A 20,159-nucleotide genomic window follows, 5' to 3' on the forward strand; every position below is an offset into this window, starting at 1 on the left:
TCAACTGACTTGGGAGCTATTGGCCCAGTGCTTGTTACATGGGTTAAGGAGAAAAGCTTAAGGGAATCAAACATTGCACTATCTATGTATCAGTATCTGCAACCCGAGTTACTAAGCTCGTAGGGGTGTCTCAACACCTGATGCCCTAAGACCAACTGGTCTGGGAGTCATTAGCTAAAAGCTCGTTACATGGGTTCAAGATACATTGTATTATAAACTCTTGCTTTCAAAAAAAAAAAAAGAGATAATAATCCCAACCCAAGGAAGTTAACCTTAAACATTGGAACAAAAATTTTGTTTTCTTCCATGAAAAGCTCCATAGCTATGTTTTGATTTACTGAGCACAAAAAGAAGGTTTATTAATATCTTGTTTAAGAAGTATGAAGCAGATATATAAATTTAATGAGAGTTTATTTATTTGGATAGATTAATGGAAGTTAAATGATGAATACCTTGCTTTGTGGAACTTGCAAATTGTTTTTGTATTTTAACGCTTTGATTACTAGGGACTAGTAATAAGCTGGTTGGGGGGTGTGATTAGTACTTAAAAGTGCATTCTCATTAAGGCTTTATATAATCGTATTGCACTAAAGTATCGTTAAATTCCCTAACTAAAGCATGTTTTATAATAACAAGTATGATAATATAATATATCTTTAATTTATGGTCAATGCTTATTTTAAATGCAGGTATATCTCACAATTCAAAGGATTGATTGATGTGATTAACTATTGAAAGTGAAGAGACAAAAAGAGAACTAGGCTAAGAGAAGAGATGCTGGTTCAATTCCAAACTGGAACACCATTCGGTTATTTGATCATAACTGGAGTTGTAGAACTCGGATTTAGGTCCACTTTATATCGATGGAAAGGTAAGACATAGACCTAAAACTTTCATGCGGAGTTCAAGACTCAATTCTGCCATTTTCAAGTTCAAATCTTAGCAACAACGGAGAAGTCGGAACCTGTCCTGCAGCTCAAACACTGTTCGGTTTTCAGCTCATATCTTGAGTTCTAGAAGTCCAAATGAGCTCTGGTTTTTTTTGCTGGAAAGCTGAGACAATTGCCCACAGCTTTCATGGAACAAAGGGCTCAAATTATGATGTTAGCAATGACGTTTTGGCCAGCCAAAAATATCAAAAATCAGCCAACAATATCAAGAACCAGCAGCCAACAATATCAAAAATCTGCCAACAATATCAAGAACCAGCAGCCAACAATGTCAAAAACCAGCCACCAAATCAATGGTAGCCTACCAATCAATAGTTCTGAATCTTAGCCTATAAAAGGAGGCATTTGCCATGTATGTAGTCATATTATTTTTCAGATCAAAATCACGTTCTTGTTTTCTCTCTTTATATCTTTGTAATGTTCAAGTTTTCTTTCATGTTATATTAATCTCTTGTTTATGCTTTTTCATTTCCTTTCATATACTTAGTTAACTTATATCATAATCATGTTCTTATCTTGTTTATTTATGTTTTTCTTCTTCATTATGTTTAGCTAAGTTAATTATGTCAAGGTGAAAAGGTTTTACTAATGGTGTTAGAATAGGTATAATATAAACTCAACATGGACTTTAATGTTTATATCCAAGATAAATTGTTATTAGCATGTCTTATCTTTTTATCTTACTAATTCTTAATACCTTGCTTGTTAAATGGTTAATCTAGATTTGTGTTGTATAACACTTGGTACATCGAATGCTTGATCCTTCATAGTTTTCGGCCGACATCGTTGTTATGATAGGAACTTGATTTGTTGTTAACATAAGCTAGCAACATGAATGCCTGATGATATTTATAAGTATGGTGTTACTTAGACAAGATAATTAATATGATCATGTTAATACTTTATAATGAGCCATTAATGATAAATCATCCGATTAGAACCTCCTTTGTGTGTGGTTTCTAGTTGAGTAATAAAAAGAGTTTATATTATATTTATTTGAAATACCATTAGTGAATCCTCTAACCTTGACATTTGTTTTTATCATTGTTTAATCCTTACATTAATCTTTCATCTCAAAGTTCTCATTAAATTCTTCCTCTTCTTCTTTTTATTATTATTATTATTATATGTTATGTACGTTACGTATGCTCTGTGTTTGATCAAGGATCCTGACATTGTTGGTCTTGCCTTGTTCATTCGCATCAGAAATCTGTTTATATTATATAATATATCTCTTTGATCTTTTCATAAAATCAGTATATAGGCTGGAAACCTGTGACCCGATCTTTTAGATCATTCTCAGGTATAACAACGCCATGTACTGAGTATTATTATTATTATTATTATTATTATTATTATTATTATTGTTATTATTGTTGTTGTTGTTGTTGCATTGTTATTTATAATTTATACAATTAACCTCTCTGTGGTTCGACCCCGGTCTTGCCGGGTTATTTATTACTTCGACACTCCTGCACTTGGGAGAAGACATCAATCTTTTCGTCGTGTCAGAAGTCATCAATTTATTGGTGATGTCTATTATATCCCTATTGTAAAAAGCAATATACTGAGTTCGAGGCAATTATTAGAGAAGGGTTTGAAATTAAAATGAAAGATTGTACCTTAACATTACTTTATGCTTATGGAGCTATGATTGCAAAGGTAACCATGACAAAGAACATGATATTTTTGTTAAATATATAGACAAATGTGCTTAAATGCTTAAAGACATGTGTGAAAGATGAGACTTAGCTTTGACATTTGAGACTTCGACATGTAAACTTTGATAGCTTGAAAGTGATGATATAAAAGAAGATGTTGAAGATTCTACTATCCATTATACATCCAAATCAGTTGTGTGAAGGATGTTTAGTGGGCAACCAATTTCGCAAGAGCTTTCCAAAGGAGTCTATATCTAGAGTAAGTCAACATATGTAAAAGATACATGCAGATATTTGTAGTCCTATCAAACCATGTTTGTTTGGTAAAAAATTGTATTTTTTACTTTTTATTGATGATTATAGTAGACAAACTCTATTATATTTCTTTAAAGAAAAGTCTAATGTGTTTAGTTGCTTTAAAAATTTTAAGGTATTAGTTAAAAAAAATGGTTATTCTATAAAATCACTTAGGATAGATAGAGGGTGAATTTTGTTCTAATGATTTTAATAAGTTTTATAAAGATCATGGTATAAAGAGACTCCTATAGGTGTTTATATCCCCACAAAAAAATAGCATGGTGGAGAGAAAGAATAGAAGCATCCTCAACATATCAAGAAGCATGCTCAAAAACAAAAAGATGCCTAAAGAATTTTAGGTCGAAGCTGTAAATTGTGCTACTTATTTGTCAAATAGGTGTCCTACTAAAGGTTTGATTGGCATAACTTCACAAAAGGCATAAAATGAAAGAAATCCAAGTTCTACTTACTTGAAAGTTTTTGAAAGCATTGGTTATGTGTATGTAGATGATCAAGTAAGAACCAAACTTTATGACAAGAGCAAAAGGATGATCTTTATGGGTTATGGCCAAAATTCCAAAGGATATAAGCTCTACAACCCCAATAAAGGGAAAATGGTGATTAGTAGAGATGTTAAGTTTGATGAAGAAGGAGCATGAGATTGGAAGGTAGATGATGGTGAGAAATATGATTTTCTACCAATTCTTGATGAAGGGCAGGAGAGATATGAAGATCATCAAGAACAAGTTACACCTCCACAATCACCAGTGATGTCATCTTCACCTTTATTTTCTTCTTCTAGTGAAAGTTCAAGTAGTGGCAATCCATCAAGTCCACCAAAAAGGATGAGGAGTCTTGAGGCCTTATATGATGTAACTACTCTTATTGATGATGATGTAACACTATATTGTCACCTTGCTACATGTGATCCTATAGTGTTTAAAGAAGTAATAAAAGATGCAAAATGGAAAGTTGTTATGGATAAGAAGATTGCATCAATTAAAAAGAATGATATATGGAAATTGGTTCTTAGACCAAGTGGAAAGAAGCCAATAGGTGTCAAGTAGATTTGCAAATAAAGAAGAATGTCAAATGAGAAGTGGAGAGGTACAAAGTAAGGTTAGTGATAAAAAGTTATAGTCAAAAGCATGAGATTAATTATGATGAAGTGTTTGCTCTAATTGTTAGATTGGAGACCATTCGATTAATCACTGCCACAACTACCCAACATAGATGGAGAATCTATCAAATGGATGTCAAATCAAGTTTTCTTGAGAATAAGGTCTGCATTGAGCAACCTATGAGTTATGAAATGAAGGGACATGAAGACAAGGTATTAAAGTTGAACAAAGCCTTGTATGGATTGAAGCAAACCCCAAGGGCTTGGTATAGTCGCATTGATGGCTACTTTTTAAAGAATGGATTTGTAAAATGCCCCCATGAATAAGCTATCTATACATAGATAAAGAAAATGATGATGCTCTTATTGTATGCTTGTATATAGATGACTTGATTTTTACAGGAAATAATCCAAAGATGTTTGGAGAATTCAAGTAAGCAATGATCAGGGAGTTTGAGATGATAGACATTGATCTTATAACATACTACTTAGGGATTGAGATCAAATAAGGAAAGGATGAAATATTTATAAGCTAAGAGAAGTTTGCAAAGGAGATTCTCAAGAAGTTCAAGATGGAGGAATGTGCAAAAATGAATAATTTAATTGAGTGTAGAGTAAAGATGTTAAAGAATGATGAAAAGGAGAAGATAAACTTTACAACACTCAAAAGTTTAGTTGGGAGTTTGAGATATTTGACATGCACTCATCTAGATATTTTTTTTGGAGTAGGACTTGTAAGTAGGTTTATAGACACACCAATTATGACACACTTCAAAATTTTAAGGCGAATTTTTTGCTATATCAAATGTACTGTTGATTTTGGCTTATTTTGGCTTATTTTATGGATATTCTAATAGTTTTGGTCTCATGGGTTATAGTGATAAGATTGGGCTGGAGATATGGATGATAGAAAGAGCACTACTAATTTTTTTTTCTACATGGAAGACATAACATTCACATGGAGTTCAAAAAAGCAATTCGTAGCCACTTTATCAACATGTGAAACTAAATATATAGCTATTATATCATGTGTTTGTCATTTCATATAGCTAAAGATTTTTATTGAAGAAATTGTGAATGCCACAAGAGAAGCCTAGTGAAATTTATGTGGACAACTCTTCAACCATTACATTATCAAAGAATCCAGTATAACATGATAGAAGTAAGCATATTGACACAAGATTTCATTACCTACGAGATTGCATTGCAAACAAGGAAGCTAAAGTCAAATATATGAAAACACAAGACCAAGTCATGAATATCTTCACAAACCACTCAAATATGATGTTTTTATCAAGATGAGAGATATCTTGGGAGTTATGCAAAAATCAAGTTTAAGAAGAGATGTTGAAAGTAAACTAATTTCTAGAAATTAGTTGACTTGGTCGACCGGATAGGAACCGATTGACTTGGTCGACCGGTTAGGAACCGATTGACTTGGTCGACCGGTTAGGAACCGGTCAACCAGTTGAGACAAAGTGACTTGGTAGAGTAAGTTGAAGCGGTTGACCAGTTGAGAATTGGTTGACTGGATGAGGTGGTAGAATGTTTTTCTTGTTAGATTAGGATTTCCTTGTATTAGTTTAATTCCTTGATTGCCTAGGACTTTATACCTATAAAATGCTTGTAATTCAGCATTATTAAGCAGTACAAAAGAGAGAGAATAACTAAGAGAGTTTAGAGAGAAACACTAATAAAAGTATACCTTCCTCATAATCTTCTTGTTGTTCTTAAGTTTTTTACTTTGTATTATTGTTTTTTATCTTCTACCATGCCTATCTTTATTCCAACAAAGTTATTGAATTAGTGAAGGTCCAAATCTCGAATCTCTTCTTGCACTTGAGATAAATTGTGCTAGTTTATCATCTCTTAGTTTTTTAAATCTCAGAGTGCTCTGGTTTAGTGTCATTGCCTAAAGGAGGATCACCTTCTTAAAATTTGGCACTGCTTTGTTTGTGGCATTGCTTAAATTTGAAGTCATTTTTGGAATGCATGCACTCTTTTAAAATTTTGCAACTAATTAATTGTTCAGGAATAGATTCATTTCTAAAAGAGGGTTACCCTTCAAATTATAGTCTCTTCATATAAAAAATTACAACAAACTCATTGTACTATAAATTGGGATCCGCAAACACTCATATTTGTCTTTTATTTTAGTTTCAGTAAGTACAAGGATATGAAATCCTTCCTTGAGAAGATATTACTGCTCCTTACTCTTATCACTCTTGGTATCCTAATCTAAAATCTTTGAACTATGAGAGGCTTCAACACCTCGTCTCTCTTCTATAATTGAGGATCTCGTACTGCCCCAAGCTCCAAAGCATGCCAAAAATAGGGTTGCCCTCCTTACTTTATTCTCTAACTATATCCGTGTAGAAAAGCAAGACTTGTTTCCAAGAAGTCTGAATATTTGATTTATGTCTTCTGATAAGTTGTATGTATAAACTCTAACTAGTATCCTATTTAGTTGCCTGTATAACTTGTGAATTCAAGATTTAAAAATTATCAATTATTTTTCTAAAGATGTTAAGTCTGTTATGGAGTCTGTTGAAGATGTTTTGAATTTCTAAAGTTGAGGATTGTTCTACTAATAAGGAATTTTTTATTGATAAGACTATAAAGCTAAGGACTCTTATGTTGATGAGTTTTGTTCTTATACACACCCCTTCAATTAAAAGGGTAAGGAAAGAATCTTGAGATTGTCAGGCAGAAAGTTAGATTGAATAGAAGACAATGACTTTGTGAGTGCATCTGCATACTAGTCCTTGGTAGAGACAAATTAAGCAAGAAGTTGATCTTGTATAACTTGATCATAAACAGAGTAAAAGTCTATTTCAATGTGTTTTGTTCGAGCATCAAACAATGAAATATTTGACAAATAAGTTGCTCATATATTGTCACACCAGAGTGGGAGATTGAGCAATCGGAATGTGAAGGTCATTTAGCATGACCCACTAAATTTCTACAACAACAATTGCAAAAGCCTTGTATTCTACTTCTATATTACTATAAGTAATAGTCTATTGTTGCTTGTAGCTCTATTAAATCAAATTGTCACCTAAATAGACATGTAAGCATTAATGGATCGTCTATCATTATGATATGGCAATCCCCATGACTTCCATCACCGTTTTCCCAGGTCATCCCCCACGAGACTCCATTGGAGGCATGAAGAAAGCCACCACCAATAGCCCTGTAGTGGCAGGACTCCTAGAATCCGAGACCTAGTAGGATACTAACACCTAGCGAGATTTATCCTCCTCCCAGAAAGAAAGAGGTGTGCTAAAAGACTACCACACAAGCCCCTATAAAAAGCTAACTAAGCAGTCATCGCGGGGTGAGAAAAGGAAAGAAAAAGAACAGAGACGGGAGGAAGAAGCAGGAGAAAACAAAGGGGGGAAAAGAAAAGGAAAAAGGGAGAAAAATAGAGAAACAACACAGGAGAGAGAGAGAGAGAGAGAGAGAAGACTAAAAAAAAAACCAAAACAAGAAAAGGAGGGAACATAGAAGAAAAATGAAAGGAAGAGTAAAAACAAGAAGGCATTGTCCAGAGGGGCATCATTCTCTTCACATTTTAGTCTTTAGAAGAAGGCATTGGCAAAACACACCCCTATGCCTTTCCATATATTTTATCCCCCTTCTATTTTGATATCTGGTCGAACAAACCCCTTTTCGATATCAGAAGAAAATTCCTGAAATATTTGGGAATCTTCGTGGATTTATTTATGGGCCCCTCGCGCTTTATTTTTTTTCTTTTGCATTTTGTTTTTTCTACTATATGCTCAATCTGTAGACCATTACTATTAAATGCAAATATGTTATGCAATGCTTTTTTTTTATTCTTGTCTAAAAAGAGTAAATAATAAAAAGGGTAACAAAAAGAAAAAAGCATAGAAAAATCGTTTCTTCATTAAAAATTCAAAATTTCACGAACTTATTCATTGGCGCCAAAGTCAGGAATATCGTATTTTTTTTGTACAATATTTACCAACGCCAGAGTTGGAAATATTCGTAGGAAGTGTTTACTGGCGCCAGAGTCAAGAACATGATAGGAAGAACTAAAAAAAAAGAGGACAAAACTCTTGGTAATTTTAGACAAAACCAACAATGTAGTCTGCCTTAGGTAGGACACTTAAAGGGTGATAACATCTTTCATTTCGTGTAACCAGTTCCGGACCATAAAATCTATGTTGACCAGTTAGGGTTTCTAGTGACTATAATACTAGGTGGCGACTCTTTAAACGAGATCGTTTCTCTAAAAAACAAGATGTCAGATATCTGTTGTTTTTCAATAGAAAAAAAATTTTAATCGGTTGTCGCGATGTCCGGGTGTGACAAGTGTGAATCTGAATTGCTTTAGCTTGGGAAAGTGATGAAAAATTCTTTATAATGCAAGTCAGACCTCACGAGAGGTTTTCTAAGACATGGATTGAGTGAGGACATCTTCAGTGAGGGAAGAATTGATGGTGTTTAAAACTAATGAATTCTGACAAAGCCATTGATCATATTGAGAATTAAGAACTTTAATGATAGTATTTATGTTGGATGAGTGGGATCCATTTCTTATAATAGGGGTGGGGTAGTACCATCAAGGTAGCAAAAAATGACTTGACCTCTGTAGTAGGGTAGGGCTTGAGCTTTTCATATAAGATAGTTAGAGAAATTAAGTTTGACATTGATAATCAGCAGAAGATTGGAGAGTGTTGGAGCAGTGGTAGTGTTAATAGTAGTACTAAAAGTAGAGAAGGATGATGAGTCCTTTTAGGATCAAAAGAAAAAAAAACGATGATGGTTTCATAAAAACTTTGATACTATGTAGAAAAGTAAGACTTGCTTCTGAGAAGTTTGAATATTTGATTTATGTCTTCTAATAAGTTATGTGTATACAAGAGTTTTAAATAGAACTGAAAACTATAATCGGTATCCTATTTAGTTTCCTATACATCTTGTGAATTCAAGATTTAAAAATTGTCAACTATTTTCCTAAAGATATGGAGTATATTGTGGAGTTTGTTGAAGGTGTTTTGAATTCTTAAAGTTAAGGATTGTTCTGCTGATAAGAACTCTTCTGCTGATGAGACTGTAAAGTCGAGGACTCTTTTATTAATGAGTTTTGTTTTTTTACAATCCAGTTGTCCATTGCTAGAACAAAGGGACTGATAGAGTAAAGGAAAAGACTGGCATAAGATTCATCACATCTTGTTACACATTAAAATTAATCAAATAATTCGTTGAGTTTAGGTTAGAGGAAAAGAAGGGCAGAGACCTGATTGTGGGTTGGACTTGGGTAAGTAACTGATTACTTTAAGCATATAAGATAATGGAATTGGGTAGTTTCATTCGTGCACCTTAAAACAACGAAGGAATGGATAATATGGGTGGTTAACATGCAGTTATTCATGTTCATGATATTTTCTATATAAATCGAGGTTTGAGAAAGAAGAAGACATGCAGCAGCAGCAACAACAACAACAACAATAATTATTTCTCTGCAATTTAACCAAGTTTATAGGATCTTGAAAACCTATATACCGATAAGCTTGTAATCTTGTAGGCTGATAACTTGTAGGAAAATAGTTTATAGGTTGGTAACTTGTAGGCGAATAGCTTGTAGGTTGATAATTTATAGACAATAACTAGTAGACTTGTAATCCAGTAAGCTTGTAGTTTTCATTACCAAAAAAACCCAAGAAAAATATAAACACATATCGATCCATGTTCTCTTGTTAAGGATTTTTACTCCATGATTATAAGTTCTTTGATCTTGAATTATTATATTTTAATTCGAAACATTAAGTTATTTGATTTCTTTTAAAGTTTACAATTATTTTTCTGCATATAAAACGAGAACAAAGTGTTAAACTTATATTAAAGTGATATATTTATAACTCTAGAATCACAAGTCTAGAATTGTAAGGATAACCCGGAATCTAAGTTTAGGGTTTAAATATAAAACTACAGTATTTTTGTTCACACCAAACTTAGTACTCAACAAACTTAGGTGGTGTTTGTTTTGCGGTTAAACTATGTTTTTGAAAGGAAAAAAAAAATTGCTTCAAATTATTTTTTTATGTTTTTGGATCTAAACGATCTCATATATTAGCATATGAACTGATATACTGATATCAAAAATAAAATTTTAAAAATAAAAAAAAATATTATTTTGATATATTTATAAAAATAAAAGATATTTTAAAAAAATAACTATTATCAGAATGTCACACTACCATAATATTCAGCTTTGAACTTTAAAATCCTTTTAATTGAGACAAGAACAAAAGAACCCTAAAACACATCACATACATTAGCATATTAACTGAACTAAACAATCTTTCTTTTTTTAATCATTCATTAAGCTAAGAGGTATTACTTATCACTATCTTCTTTTTCTTTGAAGTCATCAATAGCAGTTTCTATCAACATTTACATGCGTAGTGATATTACTATGCTTGGTGGTTAAAATTTTTCCACACTATCTTTACTGTAGCTATACACTCGTTCTGTGTTAGAAGAAGAAAATGACATCGATAAGAATAGAGCTTAAAAACAAGAAAGTCTTTACTCTTTGCATTTCTTCTTCCTCCACGCAATTTAACTGAGTTTCTTTATTTGTAATGTAGTTTTAAGACCCCCATGCTTTCCAATCCCTTATTGCTAATGCTAATTGCAGAACACGGGAAGAGACAAAGAGTTGAGTTTGATCTGAGAGGTAAATGGCAACTTCAGGGGTTCCCCTTTATCAAAAATATTTCCCAAGAAAGGGACGCAGGATTTATGCATTCTAATATGCTCGTGATACATTCATATCTTCGGCTGACTTTGTAATGATTTGAGAAAACCGTGTACACTTGAACTTGAGTATACCTTTGGCAGCCCCCCAGTTTTATCTGTTTGTAGCATTGCATGTGTTCCTCAGAATATATTTCTAATTGTAGGAAAAGGTTGTGTCACTCAGGCAGATCGAAACAGCAATATCTTTGAGAATATTGACTGGCATGAGAAATATATGCAAATCTTGGTCATCCATATATACTGTCTTTTTTATGAAACTCGACGCTTTCCGTTGCTTCACTAATCCACCAAAACATGTATGACGACAACTGTATTGAAATCGTTGTATATGAATTGGAATGGCTTTCATGACTACATTGAGTGAGGATCTGGAATGAGTAAAATGTTACAAGGTCAAGCTCCAAGAAACCAACATTGCGAAGTAGTAATAACTGCAAAATGTAGGGATTTGTATCTGTCATATATATAAATCTCTGATGAGAGAATCTGATGTAGCATCTAAGCGGAGAGCAATTAATAAATCTGGAAGTTGGATTGAGTCAAAATGTTACTCAAGACTTGAAATAGGAAATTAAGGTAATGACAAGCGCCCATGGACATAGGCGCTTGTGGGTTCAAAGAGCACAACACTCTCGGAGGCTGCTAATCACCCAGCAACTTCTAAGATAGATCCGGTGCCTTGGATCAAGATGTATGGATGAGTGGCTCCACCGCGCGTGTATATTCATTGTATTCTTTTCCCCATTTTTACTTGTTAATGTATGAGAACTGGGGCAAGCAAGGCAAGGCTCTTCCAGCCCAATCCGAACATTTTTGTCTTGTTTTTACCATTTTAACATCTTCCATTTCCTGGACAGCAGACATGGTTTTATGGGGCTGTAGTCTACTCAGTTCAAGGGGGGGAAAGTGGCCTACAGTGGCCCTCGTAACAGGACCAACCAGCCGCAAATGCTTTAAATGTAGGATTTCAGTACTCAATCCCCACTTTTAAAACTTATGATAAAGGATAATAATGGGGACCTCTTAGCCTACACAAAATATTGATTGGGTTTATAGCCTTTTTTCAATCCAGGCTCTAACTGAGTTTGGAACCCCATCGCCAACCCTATTCCCACAGCCAATAAAAAAAGCAAAACTTTTATTTAATAATTTTCTCAATCAAATGAAAGCCCCACTTTCGAATCAATTTTCCGGCTTAGAATTCAAGTCTTATTTGGACCACCATTACCTTCAAGCTGGAAAACCATAAATCATGGACCAGAGCAGCTTGTTCAACTAAAATCAATAAATAGCCCACAAACTCTTAATCATGAGCTATACTTTCCTTGGCAGCTTTGCACTAAACCACACTGGCTTCTCCTTCCCCCTTAATTAGAACAGCTGGAAAGCCAACCAGGTTCAAAGGAGATTTTTGAGTGACTTTTTATTTGTTTATTTCTGAGTGAGCTAGGGATAGTACACCAAAGCCTGAAAAAGATGCCAGGGACCAAATTAAAAAAAGAAAAAAGAAACTAGGTGCTTCTTGATTAAGCTGGTAACGCATGCATGATGATGAAGTAAACATTACATGATGATTTGCAAAGCCTTACGATGGGTCTCGGACCATTTAAATATGCAGCTATGTGTCAAAACCTAAGACACACATGCAGGCCAGTTCTTATTCATTTCCATGTCCAAGGTCTCCCAGTCCCTCTCTGACTCTCTCCCTCTCTCTTTTCTTACATGCAAATAGATTGACACAAGACAAAGGAGGAGGTTGAGTCACTCCTGGTCAGGATCGACAAACATGTCACCTGTCAGAAATTATGTTGTAATAGCATCTCTCCACGATCGCTATGCACCATGGGGTTGCAACCACTGATTTGACAACATGTGGCGTGTTCCCATTAGCATATGATGAGGCAAAGCCTTAACCATATTGGCATGCAATTCTAGATCAAAATCATAATCATGAAAAAGTGAAGCACCCCCCTGCCCCTATGGCTTTCATTAGATACCCATCCATAAAGCCTACAGCTTGCTAGTACGCTTCTTACACTCCTATAAATGCCTTAGTTTTGCTAGCTAGCTAGCTTGTAGATTTATAATGGCACAAGGCTCCCCTTTTGGAGGGGAGGAAAGGCACCTGTAGTGGGAAGGAATCCTGAAGTGGGTTTTGCCTAGTTTAACTAAATAAAAACCATTGATAGTCAAAGAAGGGTAATGGGCTATTGGAACCCAAGGAATCAGGTTTGGACTTGAATATGATCATGGGGTCCTCTCTCCATGTATCATCATTTCAAGTCTCCTCCTATCTGTTTCCTCATTAAAAAAAGAAAGAAAGAAAGATGAGCTTGTTAGTTGACCCTCTCTCCATTTTCTTATCTTCCTCGTAGGGGCGAGTGTAAAAGCCCCCACCACCCTTGATGACTCTCGTGCGTACATACATACATACATGTAGTCATGCACATATACATAAAAATGCACAAAGGACACAAGTGGGTGGCGAAATGATCAAAGACTCCGTGGATATTATTACATCAAGCTATGAATGGAATTGATGGATTCGCACTATGGCAAGATCGGTTTTTGTAAGTGTATGTTTAGAGTATGCTCGAGAAAGTTGTAGCTTTTAGCTTTTAAAAAGATACAAATTGTAACTTCTGAGAATAACTATAATATTAATTTTAAAATATTATCAAACACTCGAAAGCCACAGCCACAGCCACAGCCACAGCCACAGCCAAATCAATAATTCTCGAGTAGCCACTGAGTATTTGCGACACAAAGGTTAATCTATTTTGATGCGCAGAACAGCAACAGTACTAGTGATGGATTACACAGAGAACAAAAGCAAATATATATATTCCTCCTGACCCATCCTGGCACGTCTTGAAACCCATCGAAACCAAGCTCTTCCTTCAGTCATGTCAAAATATATAATGTGTTCGTGGCCCATCGTCTTCTTATGAGAAAAAAGCTGTCCACACGTAAACATTATATAATCGAGGATAGTCTCAATCCAAGCCATCTCAGCCATGGATTACGGGAGATTTTGTGCTCAAATGATTAAGTAGATAATGTAGCCTAGTATTTTGCTACATTGTATTTAGCACCGGTCGGCGTAGATCACTAACTAATAAATCGTTTTCAAGACAGATTCACTTGCTTAAAAGAAAAATAAATAAATAAATAAGGGTTTGAAAGATTCCATCCACCACAAATAAACCTTGCCTATCATCAATCATTTTTAACAAAGTCAATTATTTCAAGCCATTTTTCTTAAAGTTTTAAAGAAATATGATACCACCAGAGACTCATCCCTACTTTTGCATGATGGAGGCATCAACATTAAATCATGAATTTTATTTTAAAAAAAAATAAAAAAGAAAAGAAACACTATGGCAGGATACACACAGCGTGTGTTTGTTTTAGCGGTCGAAAAATATTTTTTAATTTTTTAAAAATTTATTTTGATATATTTTTAAATAAAAAATACTTTGAAAAACAATTATTATAACAATTTATAATAATCATAACCGGAATAGAGAATCAAGGTACGAATAAAACTTGCAAGATGTGGATGATATATAATTCACACTTAACTACACCATTGGCTACAAAATATTTTTTTTTCTTTTGATTGTTCTCCCGAGTTTCTCAGGTTAATTTGTTGTTCAATTAAATAAAAATAAGACAAGACAAGATCCATGCTAAAGAATGTCGATACGTGGCCAGAAGAATAGAGAGAACCCTACTTAGGAACTATCCAGTAGTGTAGTTTCTTGCTTGCCATATGTCCTAGCTAGCTAGAATGTGTAGGCAACGCTTTTTACCCTAGCTCTTACTTCACCCTTTCTCCTTTCATAAGCAGAACAGTGATTTAATTGCTATTGTTTATGATAATTTGGAGCACCTTCATTTTACCATTTCAATCTTTAATTGTAGAATCTAGCATGCAAAATCCTTTGGGAGCCAGCAATGTATTGGATGCTGGACTAGAAAGAGTAGAACGCCTCTCCTTCCCTCTTGTTTTCCTTTGAAGAGGAGATCGACATGAGTGTGAGGTGAGAATATTCGATGTTGTTTGTTCAAGTATTCAATTATTGTCTGCATAAAGTCCTCGAGTATCATTAACCAACAATTCATTTATTATTTATATAAATTAATGTGATTTTTCCTCCTCCTTCATCATTATTACAAGCAGAAGCTAATTTCCAGTAATCATTGCGATTTTGTGGCTATATAAATTCAAGAATGAAGCATTGACAACGTTCCCTTTTTATTTTATTTTATTCCCAAGAAATTGCAGAAATAGGTGAGGTGGATGCAGGAATAATTATAATAACAAATCTCTTTTTTCCCTTCTTTTCTCTTGTTCATCATGCCTTCTCTTAGGACTTCTATTTTTTTATTTTTTTTTAGTTTTTAGTGAAAACTGTTTTGGTGTCCTCGCGAAGTTTGAGAAAAGAGAGAAAATTATTTTATGATATCATTATGTTTTCTCTTTATCATTGAACAAGTCATCCTAGCTAGCTAGTATTTATATGTTAATTATTATTGACAAAACTATATTAGTTCAAAATTATTTTAAATGAATTATAAGAAGTAAAACAAGGAGTGCACAGAGCACAATTAATGGATAATTCTCAAGAAAATACAAGTATTTGGAAGCTAAATATAACCCAGTATGTAATTAAATATGAATATCTTATTAATTATTAGATTAATATGTCGTTGTCTCTTATGAATTGATTTGGATGGTAAAAATAAAGTTCATTTACTATGACACTTATATTTTATATGAGATCTCATTAGAAATGTGATATATTTAAATCTAATTATCCTCATGTTATAGATGTATTTTAAGATTTAATTCCAATGTGAGTACAATAAATACATACATATATATACATACATACATACATACATATATATACATACATACATACATACATATATATAGGTATATACATACATATATATATATATATATATATATATATATATATATATATATATATATATATAGGATGTGTAAAATTAAATCAGGGATGTTAGGGTAATGTTAGGGTTAGGGTTTCTAAGATTAAATCAGGAATTTTAATGAATTAGGTATAAAATATGTTAATTAGTTATGAAATACATTAATTAGGTTGATAATTTTGTTATTTATGGTGAAGATTAATGAAATTGGGTTTTCACTGATTATGTTATCGTTGGGTTTTGTTGATAAATTATGTACCTTGATTAACCACACAATATTTATAAATTAAGCTTGGATTTTGTAATTTTGTTTGTCAAAATATCTCATAGTTTTAGAATAAAATGCTTCTATAGTGGTTTCGTTGTCAATACCAACAATGGTATCACTTACAATGGAGAAAGTAATGGGTTCTTAACTATTACATAAGATCTGTCTCTTATCGAGCTATCTCGAATGTTATGTGATCGACTTGGCTAGAATATATTTAAGATTAAAGTTGAAATTACTTAGATGATGATGCAAATTGGGGTTTATCCAACTCGTTATATTAGTGTACCCATTTGTAGTGATAGAAATGTGAATTCAATGTTTGGGTTTACCAATATCAATAGGATAAATATTTTAGAGCTTTACTTGAATAATAAATCTAGGCTATGAAACTCCTCTAATATGGACTTCACTTGAGTGTCAAGTAACATTCAAATGACCACAAAGGCATCACAAGTAGTTAGTCTATACGGTTTAGGTGGTAATACAAGGAACTAAATGTCGACATAAGAAATTATAGATATGAAAGCTCGGTTGGGTATGATATATGCTCCATATTATTATGGAGAATCCAAACCAAGTGACGATAAAGATAATTGTCATATTGGTAGAGTTACGGAAGATGGGGATGTTGAATTAGTTGACCCATTAAACCAATTCATGGCACCTTCTACTTTTTAATTTAAGTATGGGAGTGGGTACGCTCAACACGCAAACAATGACTATGCTTTAAGTCATAGGCATTTAGGCTTCTCAGGTGATGAATTGGATGTAAGAAAAAATTCAGGGAAAAGCCTAGGTGTATTACTGCAGTTAAGCGATGACATATCAAGAATTCAATGTGGTACAAAGGTCAGGGTTCAACTAGAATTTATGTGTAATTAGTATGCATTCAAAAATCAGCATGTAGATGGTATTTGTTTGAGGGTATCATATAGCTTACCTAGATCTTTAGGATGCCAAGAGAGATCAAATATTTATGGAGTGGCATCTAACAATTGATCTAGATACCTATATGAGATGGTTCTTTAGGCGTCCATGAAATTCGATTTATTACAAGCCCTAATATCCAAGACAAAATTGATTAGAATGCAATATATATATTGTATGCAAGAGGTCGTTATCCATGAAGGTGTCAATGAGATAGGATGTGCCCTGACCAACAATATGCTCAATTTGTGTTGTGGTGGACTTCGGGAGATTGAGGAGGCTAAGCATCTTGAAGTGGCCTTAGCGAAAGATAAGATCGCTTATCATTAGTTAGGAAGGCAGGTTCGTCCATAAGCGATCTAGGCTCGTCTACAAGTTGGGCAATTTTCATGTTGACCCCTATATGGATACTACAGGACCGTCCTCAAGTTGAACGAGTTAGGATGGTACAAACTCTTCCACGAACTGAAATGATTTTTAAATGTATATACTTAATGTTTTAAGAATTATTAATTTATTTTAGATTTAATGAGATGTTATGTGAATTTTCCTTGTATTTAATTATGAATTGTTAATTTTGATGAATGTGATGATTTTTTAATTGTGTTGGGGAGATGAGTTATAAATTGTTTTTATAAATTGTGATTATTATTGAGTTGGTCTTTTTGTGGCAAGGAGTTGAGAGACTTGAAAAAACTGCTCTAGCCAGATGTAACATGCAACTTGCAAGTAGCGGATGAGATTTATTATTTTTCTAAGTAGTTATAAACTATGGTATTTTGTCAATATTTTTTTTACTGTGTTAATATAAATAAAAAATCTGGAGTGGGATTCTTCAATAGAAAAAGAATTTGCTAGCTGGTTCAATTTTTTTTTTTTTTTAATCAAAACAAAAAATGAAACATGTACAAGAAAGAAGAAAAGGGAACCTGTCGACTTCGGCTATTGCTTCATGATCCTGTAGATTAGATACAACAGAGGGCTTAAAAATAATTCAATTCCAACTCCAACCTACACCAAATTGGATTGAAGTCACATTCACTTCATTCCATACCATCAAACCAATACCAGAGTTGGTGTCCCCATCATTAATATTAGCAGAAATGTTTGCAAATCACTTGGGCTTGAAACAAAGGAGGCTTTTCAGAAATCCCTTTATTATATAAAAAAAAAAAAAAAAAATTGGAGGATGAAAAGAAGCATCAGTGGTCCCCTGGCAACCCCCAATTTAATTTGGAAATTAATACGGCACCCAACTTGCCAAGACTGGGCATATCAAGCCCTGACTTGCTCGATCGCTTGATTGGCTGTGGCCCTTCCCCCCCGCCCCCATTGTTAGTACATTTTCTTCCTGAGAAATATTCTTTTCCCTTGGAAATTCTGTATGAACAATTATTCCTTTGCATCGTTTTCAAATGTTAGAGCTGCTATGGACCATCCAGTTGTATCCTTATAGGATCATTAAGAAGAAAATGAAACATTCTCCTACATGCCAGCCAGCCAGCCAGCCAAATCTAGGACCCCGTAAATATATTAGGGTGGGATTTAAATTAAAATAATTACCGGTGCAGTAATTCAGGCTAAGCTCACGTTCATGTTCCCATGCATGATGTAAAATCTATTTACATGATCAGATCTCCATACAGTATTACTCCTAAAACATGCATGGGAAAGGAAAGGAAGAAAGGCATCATCGCCTTTTTGCTTCTGGTTTAGTTGAGGGTGGATTTTTCACACTGCTTAATTCGCTGTCCGTACGTCGATAACCTGCCGGCTAGTACTTCTCAGCAACCCACCCACCGGATCCTAAAACTACAGGCTACAGCCACCCAATGTCACTTGCTGTAAGTTGATCGAATCATCTTTGCACATTTATCTTTCCTGTTTCAGCAGTGCTGATGGAATAAAGATGTCTCAAGGAGTGTGGAGCTTCGTAAGCCTGGAAGAGTTTTATTTATTCTGGATGGAAGGCAGATGAAATGATTCTCTTCTCTCCCCTACTAAGGGAAACAAGATTGAGATCTTGAATTGTTTTGCTGGAAATTAAGGGGCTTGCCTTGACCCTAATAAATACTAAAAATGTTTTTGGAGAGTTAATTTCCAAGGGTTTTTTTTTTTTTTTATCTTGATTAAAATTTGCAACCCATCTCAAGAACCATCCATTAATAAGGAATATTTTTAAAGGGAATAACCTGGTTCTTGTATACCAGGATGAGTTTATAATCTCTATCTATATCGTAGTTAATTTTATCATTATAGAATAATTGAGTTTTTAATCTATTATCTTCTTGATTTTTTTCCATCTAAATTAATAATTGACATTATATATATATATATATATATATATATATATATATATATATTAGCTTAATTGTATAAATATTTTCTTTATTTTGTTTTCCTGGAGCACGTATTTAGCTGAATATTTGCATCTTGTCAGATTTAGCTTTGATGTAGAATCACTAATAGACACTGTGAATTCGTGATAGAGGCTTGTTCACGATGAAGGCATGATTTATTTATTTATTGTCCCAAAAAACGACCATTTTATTAAAGAAACGTCGCCGGATTCGAACTCAATTATTTGATCAAAAATAAAATAATATGTTCTCTTTGAAATAGAGAATTGAGTTAGAGTTGAGTAGAAATTAACACACCATCAACAACAAAAGTTGACGTTGGCTCCTTATCCAAGAACAAGCCTGGACCAACTCAACTCAAGGCAGATGAATTGAAGGAGCCTTTTTTGGACAAGAGAACCACACAAAAATACTCCCACAATTATTCGTTTATTAATTCGTGAGGAAAAGTATAGAATTTCAAGTTGATTTGCAATGTAAAATCCATGCATTGTGGATATTATTTTTAGTATTATAAAGAATTTTAATTAAAAATTAAAAAGATGATGTTTGTGTTTTATAACATTAATTAAAAACATATAAACTAAAAAATTATAGAAAAAGTTGTTAATATATACTAATCAAAGACTAAAGACAAAAGTTATTTTCATTGTAAAAAGTAAAAGAAAAATATACATGTAAATATTTGATCTTTTTTTAGCTAAAATTTTCCTTTCTTTTTATTTTTTTGTTTAAAAAAACTTATCTTTTTCTTTCTAATGCAAAAAAAAAAAATTAATGTGTAGGTGTTATTAACGTATTTTTTAACATAGAGTA

This window comes from Populus trichocarpa, chromosome 5, assembly GCF_000002775.5.
Source record: "Populus trichocarpa isolate Nisqually-1 chromosome 5, P.trichocarpa_v4.1, whole genome shotgun sequence".
Classification (NCBI taxonomy): Eukaryota; Viridiplantae; Streptophyta; class Magnoliopsida; order Malpighiales; family Salicaceae; genus Populus; species Populus trichocarpa.